This window comes from Canis lupus, chromosome 3 (genome assembly GCF_011100685.1).
Source record: "Canis lupus familiaris isolate Mischka breed German Shepherd chromosome 3, alternate assembly UU_Cfam_GSD_1.0, whole genome shotgun sequence".
Lineage (NCBI taxonomy): Eukaryota > Metazoa > Chordata > Mammalia > Carnivora > Canidae > Canis > Canis lupus.
In genome coordinates, this window is record NC_049224.1 from 46058597 (window position 1) to 46077199 (window position 18603).

An 18603-nucleotide genomic window follows, 5' to 3' on the forward strand; every position below is an offset into this window, starting at 1 on the left:
GTTCATCATCTATGAAATGAGAGACCTCAGTGTTGTTGCCAAGAATGATTAAAAAAACATGCATATTGCATGTGGCATATCATAGGTCCTTGAGAACCAGTTGGTATGGATAAGTAAATATTTATATCTTGGCCTTATATGGCAACAATAACAGACTCTCCTTATCAGATGCTTTTGTTTCTGAAAAGTATACTTTTTTGGGTCTTTTAAAAATCTAACTTCTTACTTCAATATCCTATATCTCTAGAAGCCATTCGGATTCACATGTTGCTGACAATTCTTTAGTTGAAAACTTTTGCACTTGAATTAACAAGTAATCTAAGAATTTCTTCTCTTGCCCTGAAGACTCTCAAACCCTTTAGTTATGAAGAAAGGAGCACAATTGTATTTCTCTACATAATAACATAAAAGGAAAAAGTAGAAAAGGAAAAATAAAAAGATAAATGCCCAGAGAAATAAAAAGGCCAAATGATTAAACTTGGTAACAGTATAAAACTTTATGCTTTCACGAATTATTTAGACTGTATAAAGCACTTCATATTTGTAAAATGCTTTATAATGGCTAACCAGATAGTTTTTCTCAATAACCCTTTGAAATATGCTAGTAGTATGACCTCCATCTCACAAGAGAGGATGCTGTGGTACAAGGAGATTAAGTGATCTATTTAGGGGAAAATGCTTTTGAGCTTCCATGGAGGGCATAGAGGAAATACTGAGCTTGGTTCTTTCCCCAGGGCCCAGTTCACTCCCTGAAAGTAAGTTAAGTGCTAGAATGCTGTATAGACATGGTGGTGGAGGATTAAACTTTTTAAGTCAACAGCTAGACTTGTCAAAGCAAATAACCGCAATAACTCCATGATTCTTCGCCTCTTTTCCCCCACTTTTCCTGTCTGGGTCTTTCAGTTAATGGGAGAGCACCAATGAGGTCAAATGGTTACAGGTACTTCCTTATCTCAGACACACATCAACACATGACCTCATTCACAATGGGAAGCAGGGCTCTGGGATACATCCATAGCATCACAGTTGGAAAAAAAACATGTCAAATAAATTTCTTTTTTTTTTGTATTATTTTCATAGATGAAAGAAAGCCTGATTCCTGAATTTGAGGTATTTTAGGTCTCATTTTTTAGGCTGATAATAGTGTTCTTTTTATTTTCTATAAAATTTTCAACTATTCATTCAAACTGTGGAGAACCGTAGGGGAATTAACCTTTTATTTCATATCCATTTTAACTCTAACCTCTCTCTAACCTTGCTACAGAGTTCCTTCCTCTCCTTAGGTTGATGATTAAAATAATGGATAACTAAGCTGAAAAGAGGAGAAAAATGTTGATGGGATTAGAAAACTTGGCTTTAAAAAAATTAGCTTTACTCTCTGCTGCAGCAAGAATAAAAGAGCAAAGCTCAGAATTTGGGCAGTGGATTTGGAAGTATTGAACAAGAAGGAACCAAATGGATTTGTTCTTCTAGGGCACAGAATATGAGACAGGCCATGTTTTAAATGCTGGGCCAGGGCCAGGCCACTTCATAATACAGCCGCATTATACAGGAATGAGAAAGATAGAACTGAACGCAAACAGAATGATAGAGGGACTTGGAGAGCAGAGATTCTCAGGAGGGATGGGCAAATGGTGTGGATAAAATAAGAACCAAACTGAACTCTCACCCCAGCTGAAGCAAAATCAAACTCTTTTAAGAAAAAAAAAATCTGAACGTTATATCATTTCTTTTCTCATCACATTATGTTTTATTTTTGCCCCCTTTGACATCTAGAAAATCCTAGCAATATGAGAAGATGAGAGGATGAAGGAATGGCAAGACCTCTTCTGGTGTTATTTCCAGACAAGAAAAAAGAAACCCAGTGCTGCAAGAAATATCACCAAAGCCCAAATATATATGCATAGACGATAGAGATATGGGTATGTATATATGGGATATATGGATGGGTAGAGAGACTGTAGATATAGCTATATTTATGCAAATTCCAGCAGCCAGGAGGTTAAATGCACTCAATCACACCCATGCTCAAACTCTCATCTTCCCATCTTCTGAGCTCTCAATCATCTCTACACACAAACTTTGGCAGATAATACACTCCAGCACCTCACTCTCCTATCTGTGGTGCCAGAGCCCTTGGTTTATGAGACTATCCTAAAGTAATATGTGTCAGAGGGCTGGCGAATAGTCACTGCTTTTGATCTATAGCCATTGAAGAGCCCAGCTACCACATGTCAGCTAACAATGGGCTTTCCCCTCCTTTATCATGGCATGGCTGGGGTGGTACAACCGTGTGTGTGTGTGTGTGTGTGTGTGTGTGTGTGTGTGTGTGGTGATTAGGCACTGACATTTCAGAAGTGGTGGCCTCTGCCCAGGCAGTTCCTGTCCCTAGTCCTACTAGCTAGCCCAAACTATGAAACTTCAGAAGCTCCAACTTCCCCCTTGAGACTGGCAGCCACAACCCAAGAACTTCAGGTGTGGAACAGGCAAAGCTGTAGGGAGGCATGTTTGACCCTCAAACTCATCTTTCTGCACTTGCCCCACAAGCAAACACCACTACAGATGCTGTCAAAGACACAATTCCAAGAAGCCTGGTAGTCATTCCATGTTACAGTCTATTTGTGGCTGCTGCCACTCAGCTCTCCCCTGATTAAAACCTAAAGTTTGAGATGAGACGAGAAGGAGGGCTGAAGGAACATCAGTTCCTGTAAGCCCCTCATCTCTTCAGCTGTGAATATGAAAATAATCCCCCCACCATCATAACTCCAAGAACTGCGATATGTGAAGGACTTCCCATATTGTATCTTCATAAGAACCACCTACAGATGAAGACACTGATGTCAGAGGAAAGAGTGCTCGAGCTGTTGATTATCCTTGAAAAGGGACAGCTGGGAAATGCACACTTAGACACATCACTGCTCCCCAAGCTTCATCTGACACCATTGCACAATGATGGGAAAAGAAGAGCTTCATGCAGCCATTTTAACATTATTGCTAAAATTGGTAAATAGCAGCATGCTGAGGAAGAGCCAGTGCTCTGGAATTTAAATTCAAATAGCCCTATCATTAGGGAGTTTTTTGGGTTTTGAAAAGATGCATTTGAAGTCTATTTTAAAATCAGCACAACAAGAGCTCTGATTTTCTTCTACATGCTTCTTTTATTTGGTCATCATTATAATCATCCAGGCGATGATCGTTTTCACTGGGGACTCCCACAGATGAACTGGAAGCAAACACTGGTGGAAGGTATTGGATTGCCCAGCACCTGGAGGCATCAGCCTGTAATCACCTCATACACCTGGGTTTGGTTCCTGTCAATTTGCAACGAGAAAAAAAAATCACAATATTCTTGTCATATTGCCAGAGGAAGTGGGTGACCTTAAGCAATGCAGAAAGTTTGAGCATCTTATCTCGATTGCAAAATGAGGCTGGGGACGTGGAACATGGTGACTTGAGAACATATATTTGAAAGCACACTATCATCATAACATCATTGTAATTACATTCTTCTATATTCATTGATTCTTATTGCTGCTCGTCAAAACTTGTGTCCCCACCCAAATGTGTATATTGAAATCCTAGGGCATCCCCGGTGGCTCAGCGGTTTAGCGCCTGTCTTCAGCCTGGGGCATGATCCTGGAGACCCAGGATTGAGTCCCACATCGGGTTCCCTGCATGGAGCCGGCTTCTCCCTCTGCCTCTGTCTCTGCTTTTCTCTCTCTCTCTCTCTCTCTCTCTCTCATGAATAAATAAATAAAATCTTTAAAAAAAAAAAAAAAAAAGAAAGAAATCCTAACTCCCAGTACCTCAGAATCTGACCTTATTTGGAGATTGGATCTTCACAGAGATAATCAAGTTAAAACGACATCATTCAGACAGATCCTAATCCAAAATGACTGACATCTTTACAAAAAAGGAAATTTGGACATTAGAGATATACCTACAAGGAAAATGATGGGAAGAGACACCAATCATCGATGGCGTCTCCCAAGATGATGGGAGAAGCCAATCATCTCCAAGCCAAGAGAAAGACCTAGAACAGATTCTCCCCCAATGGCCTCTGAAGAAATAAACCCTACGGACACTTCCATGTTGGACTCCTAGCTTCCAGGACTTGAGATAATACATTTCTATTAGCTCACCTAATCTGTAGTACTATATTATGGCAGTCCTAATAAACTGATAGCCAATTATTAGCATTCCACTTGTGTACCAAGGACCTTACATTAAATGATATTTAATCTTACCAAATAACTCTATAAGCTTTTTATTCTCCACATGAGGAACTGAGAATTGCCCATTAAATAGCTTGTTCAAATCACCATCTGGTGAGCATTCTGGCTGGGGTGCCACCTTGGACCTGCCTGACTTCAGAGTTTGTGTGCAGCTATAGGTGACAAGAAAAACAGTATTTTAGGCTATACATTCACATTCTTAGGGCTTGGGTTATGCCCATAAGACTATAAATGTGTATTATCTGTATGTGTATATATAAATGAGTGTGTAAGAATATTGGCACAGGAACAAGTTTGCCAGTAGTCTTCCTGTATCCTTTGGGGTTATAATTCATAATCCGTGGAGATCAACAGATCCATTAGATCTACAACACTGAGGACAATGTGGGAGGACTTATTGGAAGAAGTGCAGTGAGGATGATTGTTATTCCATTGGATCTGCTTCTCCAAAGGCTTTTGGGCCACTTGTAAAATCCTAGACAGGGACCTTAGGAGCAATCAGAATTGCTTCCCAGTAATCACTGACTCCTTGTATTGCATTAGCAGGTAGATCATAGCCAAGTCTGCTGGGATTGAACCATAAGACACCCCCTTAAGTGGCCTGAACTTCGCGCTATATCATCACTTGCTATTGTCACAGAAATAATCATGCAGATTCGGCAGCAGAGGAGCGTCTCTGGTAGAACAGAGTTCATGCATGACATATGATGTATCTGTTCAAAGGGACAGATACATCTTTCTTACTGCCGCCACGCAGCAGCTCTCATCCGCCGGCCCTCCCGTGCAAATCACCTCAAATAAATGTGAGTACTGCGGTGCTCACAGTAATTCCTTCATTTTTAAACACATAATGGAAATGTATAACTAGTCCTCATAAAAATTTATATCTCAATCCTTCCCTTTAATTTATAACAGGCCCTCTAGGCGGTTATTATTCAAACATTAATAAAATGCCTATGGATCACCACAAGCGAGCGTTTCTAAGTTCCCTTCTCTTCATATTTGTACGTATATAAAACTAGACTAGCATTAACGCCACTTCTGGTTCTACCAACAATTATGCCTTTAATAAGAGAGGGCCTTGTGATGTATTATCTTAATCATGTTAGGAATCCAGGCTCCTATCATGAAACCAAAGTTGAATTTTTCATGCCCTTTGCAACAATTGTTACTCTTACTGCCCTATATGTTTGGATTCTGCAGTTTATGCAAATACTCCCTTTCTATAAATTTTAGATTTATCTCCATTTGTCATTGTATGTATTCTAATATAAGGTGATTGTTATTTTTCCCCTAAAATATGATTAAAACCCATTTCAATTATTTATACCAGGCAGGGAAATAAAATAAAAGTAGATGGGATTTTCTTCTACGGCAGGGTTAATTATGTGACTTTTAAAATGTTAATAAATTTAACACAGGTCCAAACCTCTCCTGAATTTTTAAAAATAGTTGTCTTGAAAAAGGACTTCATTGAACTAAGAAAAGAGAAGTAATGAGCATGCAGCTCTTATTTTCATTACACAGTTGAAATGTTTGATTCAGAATGTTTGGGAGGAGAGCGTTTTTTTCACTCTCGTGATAATGCGGTTCAGTTTCTGTGTTTGCCCAGAAGCCTTACAACCTTGTAGCATGTGTTTTCCTGAATTAAAGAATAAATAAATAAATAGCTGACCTGTGTTTCTCCTCTAAACTTGAGTGATGCATTTCAAACTGTGCTTGATGCTTTCCAGCAAAGTGGTTTTGCACAAGGCCGAGTCAGCCCCCTAGAACAACACGGCTGTGGCTGGAAGTCTTGCTCTAACATCTTATTTTTATAACAGATCTTTTCCTGATATTAGCAGCGGGTCTTCATCAATGCTCAACAACCACTGGGTTGGAGAGATAACCTTTCATAGCGTGAGAAATCCAAAGTGTCTGTGTGATATGTGTTCATAAGAGAAGTTTATTTTGTAATAAGTTACATCTCTTCTCATCCATCTCTCTCTGCAGCCATTTAAGAGTACCAGGGGGGAAAAATAGATGAGAGGTTTCCAGTGAACCAGGAAAAATCTTTAATAAGGCCCGTGAGTTCAATATATTAGCCAATTTCCCACAGATTTTATCATGACTTTTGATTTTTCACCTGTGATCCCCTTTCAATAGATTTACAGCAACCAAGCTAAAAAAATCATAGGTTGATTCTGGTTAAATGTTAGTCGTTATTGCTAATGAGATCCTGTACCTTTAAAAAGCTAACTCTGCTTTAGTTCCTTTATATCCTGCTACACTAATGGTCTTTCCACTAATTGGTTCTGTGTAAATGAAACAAGCTGAAAAACACTGTGGCACCAATAAATATTAATAAGTTATTGTTTGTTTTCTTTACCTTGCTTATGAATTCATACAAAGACAGTGCTAAGACATTAACTCCAGTCTATTAATTGCCACCTGATAATTGCCACCTGATACTTTTCTCCTGGATAATTAGGTACCCATTAGTTCTAATCAAGTAGTTACTTAATTATTGCAGTAATTAGTCTAATGGACTAGCAAATTGAAGCTTTATCACTTTTGGATAGTTAATGTTCCTGACAGAGTACTTCACAAGTGTCAGGGTTCCGGATTCAGCAACCTGTCATCCAAGAACCCCCTCCTCCACTCCCACCCTCATCCCATTATCACTGCATCCACTTTCCCTTGGCATTGTTGTGGAGCCTTCCATGAGGCAACCTAGACCCCAATGCCCCACCCCGCCCCACCCCGGCCGGGGCCCTTCCTGGTGAAGCCCTATGGCAATGTGCTGCTACATCTTCCCAGGGCAAATGCATGTTGATTGGTCCAGAGTTTGGGCCACTGTGAACCAGCAGCCCATACTCAGAGACCATTCCAGGGAGATGCAGAGAGTCTGCAGACCAAGTATACAGATGAAAGGAAGACTTGTTAAAAAAAAAAAAAAAAAAAAAGAAAGGAAGACTTGTTTAGGAACACTAGGGATCTAATTAATAATGATATGTCATATCTTCCCCCATTGAACCAAGAGATGATGCATAACAACCAGAGCAATGCAAAAGCTTAACAATCTGTTTATATAGGAACTGAATAAGCCATGAGTCCAAATAAAATTCACATTTTGATGGACCGTAAGAGGCCCTGAAAAATGATAAAATTGCTTTTCAGGACAATCTTGTGTCCTCTGTTACAGAATTTTCACAGACATTGAATTTACTGATTACCTTCTTCCCCGTAAAGTGCAGTCTTACGTTGCTCAGACTTCTAGAAAATTCCTTCACAGAGTATGCCTCTTCATTTCTGATCATGGCTTATCTTCTCCAATGTCCTCTCCAAGAAAGTCACTAGGCTCTATTCAGGGTCCTCTTTCTTCATTGGCCAACATTTCCCCCTTTTATTGTTTACATTACTATCTCTGCAAATGTCTATATTTTGGTGGGCCCCTAGAGCTGTGTCCTGGGATTGTCTTCTCCATAGGTGATCACAACTCTGTCAATAACCTACAGATGTGATCCTATCATTTTCTTGCTTAAAATCTTTCAAAGGTTTTCATTACAGTCAGAATATACTCTGGACTCCTGACCCAGGAGGGCCTACTCCCCCTCCAGTTCTCTGTGTATTTCATGCTTCCTCTCTTGGGTCATGTCAAACACTTGGATTTTTATAGTCTTGGATCATACCCGTCATTTCTGCCTCAGGACCTTTTCACTGTTTTCCCTATATTTGGAAAGCTTTTCTCAGCTCTTCTCATGCCTGGTCCTTTGTTACTTTGGCCTCAACTCTGGAGTCACCTCAAAGAAGTCTTCCTTGAATATTCTATCTAGAAACACCTCCCCAAGTAAATCTCTCTTTCAAAGCTCTGATTATTTCCTTTATAGCACTTTATAACACACCAAATGCTATCTTCCCCACTCACATTTAACAACATAAAAACAGAGACCTTGCCTGTCTCGTTTGTTACTGTTATGCTCAGACACTTGAGCAGATTTGGTACAGAGAAGGCACCAAATACTTCATTCTAAATTCATCAGTAAATTAAAGATCAGAACTACTCTTCAAGCCTAAGACATGTAGATCAAATATATTTCCCTGGAATTTCTCCCTGCTGAGAATGACCTTGTGGTCTTGTTAAATTCTGGTGACAGATGAAACTTTTGAATATCATTAATTGGTACCCAATCACATCCTCTGTATTTCACTGTGTAAAGTACTGTAGAATGTATACCAGTTGATTAAAAGAGAGGGTGCCATAGTTAGAAGTGTGGACTCAGATGGCCCTGCTTTCACACCACAGCTTTCCAAGTCATGTGGCCTCAGGCTTCGCTTTCTTAATTTTTAAGGAGGAAATAATAACACCTAAAAGGAGAGAGCCTTATGTGAACATTCTTTGAGATAATGAATACAGATATGGTTAAGCGTGTGACAGCAAACACTCCCTGAAGATAGTTATCATCACTTTGAAAATATGGCCCTGTGTTGCAGAGGCTCCCACCATTTTAGCAAGCTCCTCTTTCATGACCTTTGTATCACATACAAAGGTGATTTCAGTGGATTAGGGGCTCACCAGAATTGCTTCTCTTCATCTGCCTTTGGACTTGTTTTGCTCATAAATGCACTAGAGATTTGTTTCTGTAGGTTACTCACTGCGAGGTCTCCACTGGCATCTGATATCCCTTTGTGTGAAAAATTGCATCATAAGGCAAAAGTCACAGAAATGTAAAGGAAGCAGATTATGTTAGCTATTTCCTCTTCCTTTTGCTCTGCCCCACTGCCTAATTGAAAGCCTAATGAACATAGTGCTAGGAAGACAGACATGATCCAACTGCAGGCTTCCTAAGAAGTGATGAGACCCCAGAGGATGTCCTGAGGCATTATCCCATGAAAGGTGCTGCTAACCATGTCACCATACTAAAACTGGACTTTATCTCATACATTGATTTGATTCGGATTCTTTTCAGTCCTCAAGTCAGTATCTGAATTGATCACTGAGCCTTTGACAAGTGTCATCTGCCATATATATTGCAATTTATGACATTTAAGGGCCTATTGACCTAGAAATTCTGCTCCCATGTGGGAAACAAGATACCAAGTCATTTGAAAATGTGGTGCAATTGACAAATGCTCATATTAACTCAACTATATACCAAGAGGCAAAAGATTAAGTGTTCTGAAATCTATTTAATGACTCTATTTAGATTTTACCACATCTTTATTCTTTCACTCAGCAAGAATATGTTTATTTAATGCCAAGTGAATATCAGAAAATACAACTATGTTCCCTTACTGCTGTGGAAGTGTTTCAATTTTAGAAATCATAAGAATTTTAAGAAGGGAGTATTGGATGTATTAGATACTTTTTTTAAAAAGCAGATAAATATTTAATACATTTTGTAATTATTTTAATGAAAAAAACATATTTTTAATACCAGTATTTGTCAAGATATGTTAAGAATTGCATAATATACAGGCACCTGGGTGGCTTAGTCAGTTAAGTGTCTGATTCTTGATTTTGACTCATGTCATGATCTCAGAGTCCTAAGATGGAGCCCTGTGTTTGGCTCTGTGCTCAGTGGGGAGTCTGCTGAGTATTCTTTCTCTCCGTCTCCCACTGCCCCTCCCCACCCTCACGATCTCTCTTTCTCTCTCTAAAATAAGTAAATAAATCTTTTTAAAAAAGAATTGCATGAAGTAACAATAACATGTAGACCCGGTTTGCTGGAGGAAATATGTCAATCTAATCATGAAACATAAATGATGCTACAGATTCAACCTCAAAATATATGGTTGAACCCATACTTGGCCTAATCTCAGTTTTATAATCTGTGAAATGGAAACATGAATATCTATCTGCCATGCTTACTTCACAAAGATGCTATGAGGGTCAACTGAGTAAATGTAGAGAAAAAATTATTCGGAAAATTAAAAATTTGCTTCATAGGAAAGCAAGAGATCATGAAGAAGATAGCCTATATTTTATTTTTTTCAAAAGAGAAATCGTCCAATCTCATTTGTCTTTGATTCTGAAAAACTCAACATGCTATCTTTCCTGCATATTTTTAGATGTGAGAGGTTAGGAGACCCAAGGCCATAGCTTCTTCAAACCCAGCTCTTAGTGCATGGCCTCTTGGCTGACACAGGAAGGCTGACTCCAGGACTACAGATCTGGCCCAGCAAAAGAATGGAATTTCAGTGAAGAGAGTGCCTGGACAAACTGATGGTTTGTTTTTTATCTTTGCTTCTAGTTTGATGGAGCTCCATCAGTGCTTCCCCACCATGACCATTCCTGAATGATGATGATAACAAAAAGATTACCATTAGTTGAATTGCTGCCATGTGGCAGACACCTACTATGCATCTTCAAAGTAGACAACACAGTTGAGTGGTTAGAGTTCAAGGAATGTCGAATGGTTTCTCCAGGATCGCAAGGTGGTGATTTGTAGGGCTAGAATTCAGAGTCTACCCAAACAGTGAACTCTTCTGTTAGTATCTGCCCAGAGCCTAAAAAACCTAGTACACTGCTGAATTTTCTAGACCTTTTTCTTTGAGGGAGAAAAAAAATCAAGACTTCTACATTTTTCACCTCCCACATAGTTCCTAGCTAGCTGAATGCTTACCATGTAGTGAACAAATATCTAAAACATGTTGGCTGCCCTTAAGTGATTGACTACTTCTAGCCACACCTACTTTGTGTCATGTAATTTGAGAACAATCTCATTTGTGATATGAAGTATCTCTGCTTACACTCTATGTTCACTCAAACTTCAGCCTGCTCAGTTGAGACAGCCCATACCACCAAATTAAAAGCCTGTATGAAAGTACCAGTTTCTCACAATGTCCATTTGAACTCTAACTGTCATCACTTCACCAATAGGTGCATGAGAAGTTGATTGTTCACTGGCTTCCAGCCTTGTGCTAAGTTGTTTTAATGGCATCATTTTTTAATGACTGTGGGGTATTCCTTTTTTCCCCTAAGGATGAGCACCACTTGTGTATGATGAGTATAGGCTTTGGAATATGGAAATGATGGTAGTTACTCATCCATGGATGTCTCTGGCAGGTACCACTGCTGGGTTCATCCTGTAATGTTCACCATCTTTTGCCCTCATCCTTATAACCGAAGGCATATGCTAGTCTTTGAGGTGCATGTATTGACTGTGGATGGTGAATAACAGAAATTGGAAGAAGACTGTAGCACTGGTCTCATTATTATGCTCCAATCAAGTGAATTTAAATAGACACAAGATAGGCTCTCATGAAATAGTAAACTATCTCTCTTTTTGAGCCACTGTAGTATAGTCAAGGACTTTGTTAACTGAAGTATTAATTGACATGCAATGTTATAATAATTTCAGTTGTACAACATAGTGTTTCACAAATCTATGTGTTATCCAATGTTTACCATTATGTTAAGGGTATGCTACACTAAGCGTGGTTAGCATCGATCACCATACAGTTATTACAATATTATTGACTGTATTCCCAATGTTGTGCTTTTCATCTCTGTGACATCAGTAAATCATAACTGAAAGTTTGTACCTCCTAATTTCCATCACCGATTTTGCCCATCCCCTCACCTACCTCCCCTCTGGCAACCACCAGATGTCCTCTGTATTTACAAGTCTGCTTCTATTTTTATTTGACTGTTCATTTGTTTTGTTTTTTTTAGATGCCACATGTAGGTGAAATCATGCAGTATTTACCTTTTCCTGTCCGACTTATTTCACTTAGCCCAATACCTTCTGAGTCCACCTGTGCTGTCACAAAGGGCATGGTTTTTGGACTGTGGTTCCACCATATACTATTGGATGAGATATTCATTCTCCGTGTGGCTTAGTTACCTCATCTTCAAAATGTCTTTTTCATGGGTTCTGAGGCTTACAAAAGATAAATGGGCAGAGAAAAGTATCTTGTTAATCATAATGCAGTCTGTAAATGTTAGATATTATTGTCCCTGTGAGAGTCAGCTTTTTAGTTATCAGAAGAATCTTTCTATCATTTGACTTCCTACTCTACCAGCTAGCATACTGGAGGCTGGCTTAGCTGGGTCAGGAGACCATCTGCATTTCTTCCCTGCGTTTGGTAATTCAAAGTGGGTCACTCATATAAGGCTTTATTGGGAGTATTCATACACAGAAATTGTCAAGTGCTACAAATCAAGACTTCTCTGCATCCCACCAAGGGCTTGTTGAGAAACATTTACCAGCATGCTTCTGATCCCTTCCCTAATTTCTAATCCCTCCCACCTTCTATATCCATGGAAGCCACAAATTCCCAGGATGTTGGATTTGTAAACCCTAGAGGGGAGAGACCTTTTTGGTGTGAAGTTTTGTTCACTGTCTAGCACAGAGCCTGACACATACTAACTGTTCAATAAAAATGTATTGAATGACGGGCTCCTGGGTGACTCAGTAGGTGAAGCATCTGACTCTTGATTTCTGCTCAGGTAATGATCTCAGAGTCATGAGCTTGAATTGAACCCATGTTGGGCTCCATACTGAGTGTGGAGCCTGCTTAAGATTCTCTTTCTATCTCTCTCTCTCTCTGTGTCCCTCCCCTGCTCATGCTCTTCTTTCTCAAAATAAATGAATAAATAGAATTTTCTTTAAAAAGAGTCAAAAGCATCATTTTTAAAATGTGTTGAATGAATGGGTGAATTGATGAATGAATCGCTTGAAGGACACAGGGCAAAGATATATTGGGGTGTGAATATTGACTCTAACTCATAAAAACTTTATCCTTCCAATTAACCTCCCTAAATTAGGTTTCTACATCTGTAGAATGGGTAAGTTGATGTGTACGTCACATAAGATCGATGTGAAGATTTATTAAGGTGGCATGAACAGCACATGTTGGGCAATGAATAAATGTGAGATGTTTTCCTCTTTCCCAAAGCTGATGGGTAATTCTATTCCATCTCCTATTCATCCTCCTGCTTGACTACACCCCACCACCTCCCACTGTGTTTATATACATATTTATGTTTACACACAAACATATGTTTAACAACTAGCTGCGTGACTATCATTTCACACCAGGATGCCGAGCTCAGCCAACACATTCAGATGCTAACACCTGTGACAGAGGCAGAAAGAATGAGTTCCATAAACCAACGTTTAACTTTTGAAATTGGAGTGGGTAATTCAGAAGGGTAATTCATGAATTCCCTAGTTGTTTCTTCTTCCCTTTCTAGCTCAAACCTGGTGGGGATCCTGTATTAATTTTTGCTTTACCTGTTACAGTAGCTGTAAAGTTCAAGTGGGACAATGTATATGAAACACTCTGCATACACCAATTATTGCCACTCTGAGAACAGGAAAGTTCTAGGAATGAATCCTAGAACCACAGAGCTGGCAGGCAGCTGAGATTATAATTTAGTCCAACCCCATTCATTCTTAGATGAGCAACTTTAGGCAAAAATAAAGTGACTCTTCTTAGGTTACTCAGTTTAATTCGTGGCAAAAATTAATCTAGCATCTACTGACTCCAAACCCAGCACCTTTCGTTGTGCTAGTGCACACCCACATCCTTGAGCTGACGATGATTAAAAGGGCAACCACTGGGAGCAACATGCAACCTGAGGCACACACATGATGATTAAAAGAACAAGAAGAGGAGGCTAGCATATATTGAGAAAAGATTCATATATTCTGAGTCAAATTAGTTCATTTCTGTCACATCATTTCAAATGCATTGTTTTATCACCAGGAAAATACAATTGCAGTTAGTGGAAAGGAAAACAAATGCTTCTTAGAGAGCTTTATAAAATGGCCAAGAAAAAAAAAAAGTCTTTAATGGCCTAAAAGAGGAAGAAAAATAAGTAATAACTGGGGCCTGCATTACTTTGGATGCAACGAATGGTGCTGGAGAAAAGGGAACAAAGCAGGACTCACAAGGCAACAGAGCAAACAGAAGCCCTGCACGTGTTGAACACAACAGTCTCTAGCCATGTTCAAGCACCATCTTCTCCCATCCTGAAATTCTCCAGCTCAGATGTAATCAATTTGAGCTTGTAATGATCCAGCCGCTTAAGATCTTCATAATAGTCTAGCCCACTGCTGTTCAACTGCCTGTAACTTCTGGAAAGGAAGATGTCCTAGGAAAGCACACGGTGGGAGGGAGTGTGTGGCAAGAGACTCTCAGAGATAGGAGAAAAGATGCAGGCAGAAGCATTTAGACCTCCTCAATATTTCAGATAACAGGTGACTTTGTCAGCTTCTCCCAGGGGTGACACTCGAAAGATTTAGGAACTAGTAAGGTACAGCCTCCAAATAATCTGAACTGATGCTGGCTAAGATTTAGAGCAGAGTTCTGCTGTGTCCCCAGGGGTGGCGCCAGGGCTGCCAGGGTGGGTAGAAGTGGGTAGGGATTCCCAGGGTTCAAAGCAGCAACTATTTGCCAGTAGTGGGGGGCAGGCGTAGTGCTGGAAGGAGGGAAGTTTTGGAACCACAGAAGCAATTCTCATGCCTACCCACTGAGTTATTTGTGTGCCCTTCATACTTTTCTCCTTCTTCCTTTGCCCTACCTGTCCATTCTTTCATGGTTGCTAAAAAGACATCCTGACAGGGCAGAGTTCAAAGCTCTAGGAGAAGAATTCTCAGAGAGCAGAGGGTGAGGCCATGCACATGAGCAAGTCCTGTCTGAGGTTGATTCCCATTATTTCTGAGGTGACACCATCAGGCCATGGCTGTCCAGGGATGAGGCAGCTCAGATAGGAACTGTGGAGAGCTGAAAAGCACATTCCTCCCAGAGACCCTAGCTTCACCTCAGCCCCAGGCTCACGGACATGCAGGTTCAGGTTGCCTTCAAGTCAGAAACTGAAGAGTTACTAGTTTTGAACCCTATGCAGGCCAATGCTGGAAGGATGCATTTGCAACTTCATGCTTGCCAAAAACCTGCATGGGAGTACAAAGTCTGACGTCCTCCCAGGATGAGCCGAGATTGGATTTTCTCCAGGTGGATTATTCTTTCTCTCTATGCAAGGACCAACAATCCATGTGGACTTCGAAGTTCATGGGTAATCTGGCCTCCCTGGGGAGGACCCCTCCACTCTCAATGGTAAAGGCAAATTGATGGCCTTGACAGCAGGAGCCGGGCTTGCACTGCCCTGGCCCCTTCTCTAGACCAATTTAAGAAGCAGCTGCCTTTGAGAAAGGCCCCTTGTCCATTCTTCCCTGCTTGCGGTAGCTAGACGCTTCTCAGCTGCCTACGTGGTGGAGCTTGATGTACCCAACATCTTGCAGATATAAAATGGAAAATGGGCTTCTACTCAGAACAGCAGCAGCTGTTTAACACCATCAGAAAACGAAATCATCATACTTTAAAACCATATCTAGCAGTTTAAAAGAGCTGCGAAGACAAAATGAAGTGGACACAAGAGTATGGTTTTGCAATTGCCTTTACCAAACTCTCTACTTCATGGAAGCACAACTTCAAAACATGAAAGTTCTGAAGTCTTGGGTTTTTTTTGTTGTTGTTGTTGTTGTTGCTGTTGTTTGTTTTTTGGTGGTTTTTTGTTTTTGTTTTTGTTTTTTTGAGTGGACGAGGATTGTCTCTCTATGTGTTCTTAAAAAGAAAGCATTGATCTATCCCATTCCTCCTTTTTAGGAGCCAGCATCCCTGACTTAAATCCTAGGGATGATACACTTTTACCTTGACCCCATAGCCACAAAGGTGGCTGGGCCATTCCTTTGACAGTCGTTCTCTACTCTGTCGAAACTGGTGCCAGGCAAGATGCTCAGTTTTATTCCCTCATGAGTTATACAGCTTTAACCTGAGATATCTCCTATTATTAATATTCTAAGGTCATTTTTCCTCTTTTGAGTCAGCAACTGGTAATTTCAGAAAATCTACCAGACAAATGACTAGTACTAAAGATTGTTATTCCACATAGCAAATTGTTTTAGAGGTCTTCCTGTGACTTGTTTTGGTTTTTGTGATGTTTTTGTTTTGCTTTGTTTTAGATCTAAGACATACCTGGAAGGTACACTTGTAAAGGATCCTCCCCAAATTCCAATAATTAGAGAATCACCTGTTTCCCAGAGATGTCTAGTCTGATGCTGAAGAAATTTCGGTGGGTGTATTATAAAATGTTTAAATATTGTAATTAGGCTCTTTTTTTCTTTATATATCAAATGAAATAATTGCATTTTGCTGGATTTTTTTTTATCTCCAACTGTTTTGTTTTTAAATTGTTTTGTTCTTTCTTTTTCTTTTTCCTTCACTCTGTGTTTTGTTTTGTTTTGTTTTTCAGAACTAGGTAATGAGTGCCCCTGTATAAGTTGCCTGGTTTTTTATTCCAAGATACCTTATCATAGATTGTTTGGCCTATCAATCATAGTTAAGGCGAGGACCAGCTTATTTGCCAATTTTTATTTTGGTTAATTAAAAGTAAGTGTATCAAGATCAAAATCTGGAAATGCTAGAAAGCTGGGAAGCGGGGATCCCTGGGTGGCGCAGCGGTTTGGAGCCTGCCTTTGGCCCAGGGCGTGATCCTGGAGACCCGGGATCGAGTCCCACATCAGGCTCCCGGTGCATGGAGCCTGCTTCTCCCTCTGCCTGTGTCTCTGTCTCTGTCTCTCTCTCGCTCTCTCTCTCTCTCCGTGACTATCATAAATAAAAAATAAAAAAATAAAAAAAAAGAAAGCTGGGAAGGGTGCATAGGAAGAAGAACATGCTGGAAATGCTGGAGGTGGGGAAGACTGGTGTGATTTAGGACCCCTAGAAATGAGAGGGTTCGACAAGGATATTCAGGAAGCAGGCTGAGCATGTTGCTGTTCTAGAAGCCTGTCTCTCAAGGGAATAGTAAGAACTGAGTATGTAATGGAAATCGGAAATGATCCTCTCTTCTTTGCATGATTCTGCCAAGAGAGGGAAGAGCACATGAGAATAAAGCTTAGGAAACCAAGCCAGAAGGCCAAGGCTGACCCACGTGAAGTCAGTAAGACCAGCAGTGGGCCTGGGATCCCAGTGGTTTCAGAAAGGCTGTCTGCAAGAGGGGCCCTGGATGTCCTCTGAAGGCATTTGGGACAAGCCCATCAGCTGAGGAGGTCAGCGCCTGCCTTGACCCACACCAGCGGGTAGCCAGTCAATCATCCTGTCCAATATAAAGCCTCATTTTCTTTAAAAGGACGTTTGTGTGCTTTGTTCCAGGCAAGGAACTCAAGTGACCCCAGACTAACTGCAAGCCGTCCCCTGACCCAAATCAAAGGAGCCCTCCAACACCTGCCATTCATCAGGTTCCTTTCAGCAGAGTAGCATGAAAGAGAAATAATTTTACTCGCGCCTAAAATGTAGTTCTTTGGGAAAGCAGATGTTGAACAGCAGCCCAGCAACCTGGTACAACAGTTTAGGACAGGAAGTCGAGAAAAAAAAAAATAGATTCAACAGGAATTGCAGAGGGAATTGAGAAAGGCAGAGCATAATTACCTGCATTGGAATAGAGCCTAAGCACTGACGCTAACATCATTACTCTTACATTAAGAGGAGAAGATTTTACCCTAAATACAATCAGAGCTTTGCCCTTAGATACCAGCAATCCTATGGAGGGCAGTGGAGGCAGGGAGCCTTTCGAGAAGGTGAGAAGATAGAAAGAGGAAATCAGACAGACAGACATAAGGGCACCTTTCTATATCAATACTCTTGGCCTCACTGTCTGCTTCTCTAATCCACTTACTTTTTGGCAGGCACCCGTATCACATTAAAAATGCATCCTGTGATTCTAATATATTATCTCTGCATTTGCGCTAGATGGCAAGGTGGTGCTGATAGACACTCAAAGGACAGGCTTACGTATTTCTTAGAGTGGCAATCACTTTTCAGCAACGATTTGGTATACAATCGTGATAATATTTCAGCTCATATAGTATTGATGATTGCTTTTAATTGGGAGAGATCTGTACTGGGGTGTGAATGAGGGTGGGTCAAGCACCTGGGTCCAGTTCCTAACTGGTGGTGCTGGGCAGGTCACTTAAACACTCTATTACTTCATCTGTAAAATGGGCAATGATAGAACTAAACTTGGTGCGTGCATTCAGCAGTGCAACAGTTGTAAAGCAGTATGTGATAACTGTTAGCTCATACTATCATTATTCATTACACTCCAAAATAAAAATCAAATTCAATGTAAACGACAAAGCCTATTTCAACTTCCCAAATGCCCCTAAAGCCAACAGGCATGGGATGAGAGCTCTCTAAAACCACGTCCCCAATAAGACCATAAAACTTCCCAAACCAAGACGAGTTACATTGTCCATATCAACTGACAGCCAGGTCCATTTTTTAGATTTGCTATATCATGCATGCAGGGCTGGTTAAAAGGCTTTTTAAACAAGAGCCCAGTGAAACCACAGAAGAGAAAAAGACAGAAAGGGGGAAAAAA

The 18603-nt window shown here is 40.4% G+C and overlaps 1 long non-coding RNA gene across 4 annotated transcripts in view; it reads left to right on the plus strand.

The window, feature by feature from the left end:
• LOC119870790 overlaps positions 1-16297 on the plus strand; it is a 65435-nt gene extending 49138 nt beyond the window's left edge. For 2 of the 4 annotated variants that reach the window (XR_005356357.1, XR_005356356.1), the window contains 2 exons: positions 1777-1922; positions 4779-5205. This is a non-coding gene — a long non-coding RNA (uncharacterized LOC119870790). Of the gene's footprint in view, positions 1-1776; positions 1923-3186; positions 3702-4778; positions 5206-16186 lie in introns of those variants that run through there. The other 2 variants (XR_005356358.1, XR_005356359.1) reach the window with 2 other exon arrangements.
• Positions 16298-18603: the final 2306 nt, after the last annotated feature.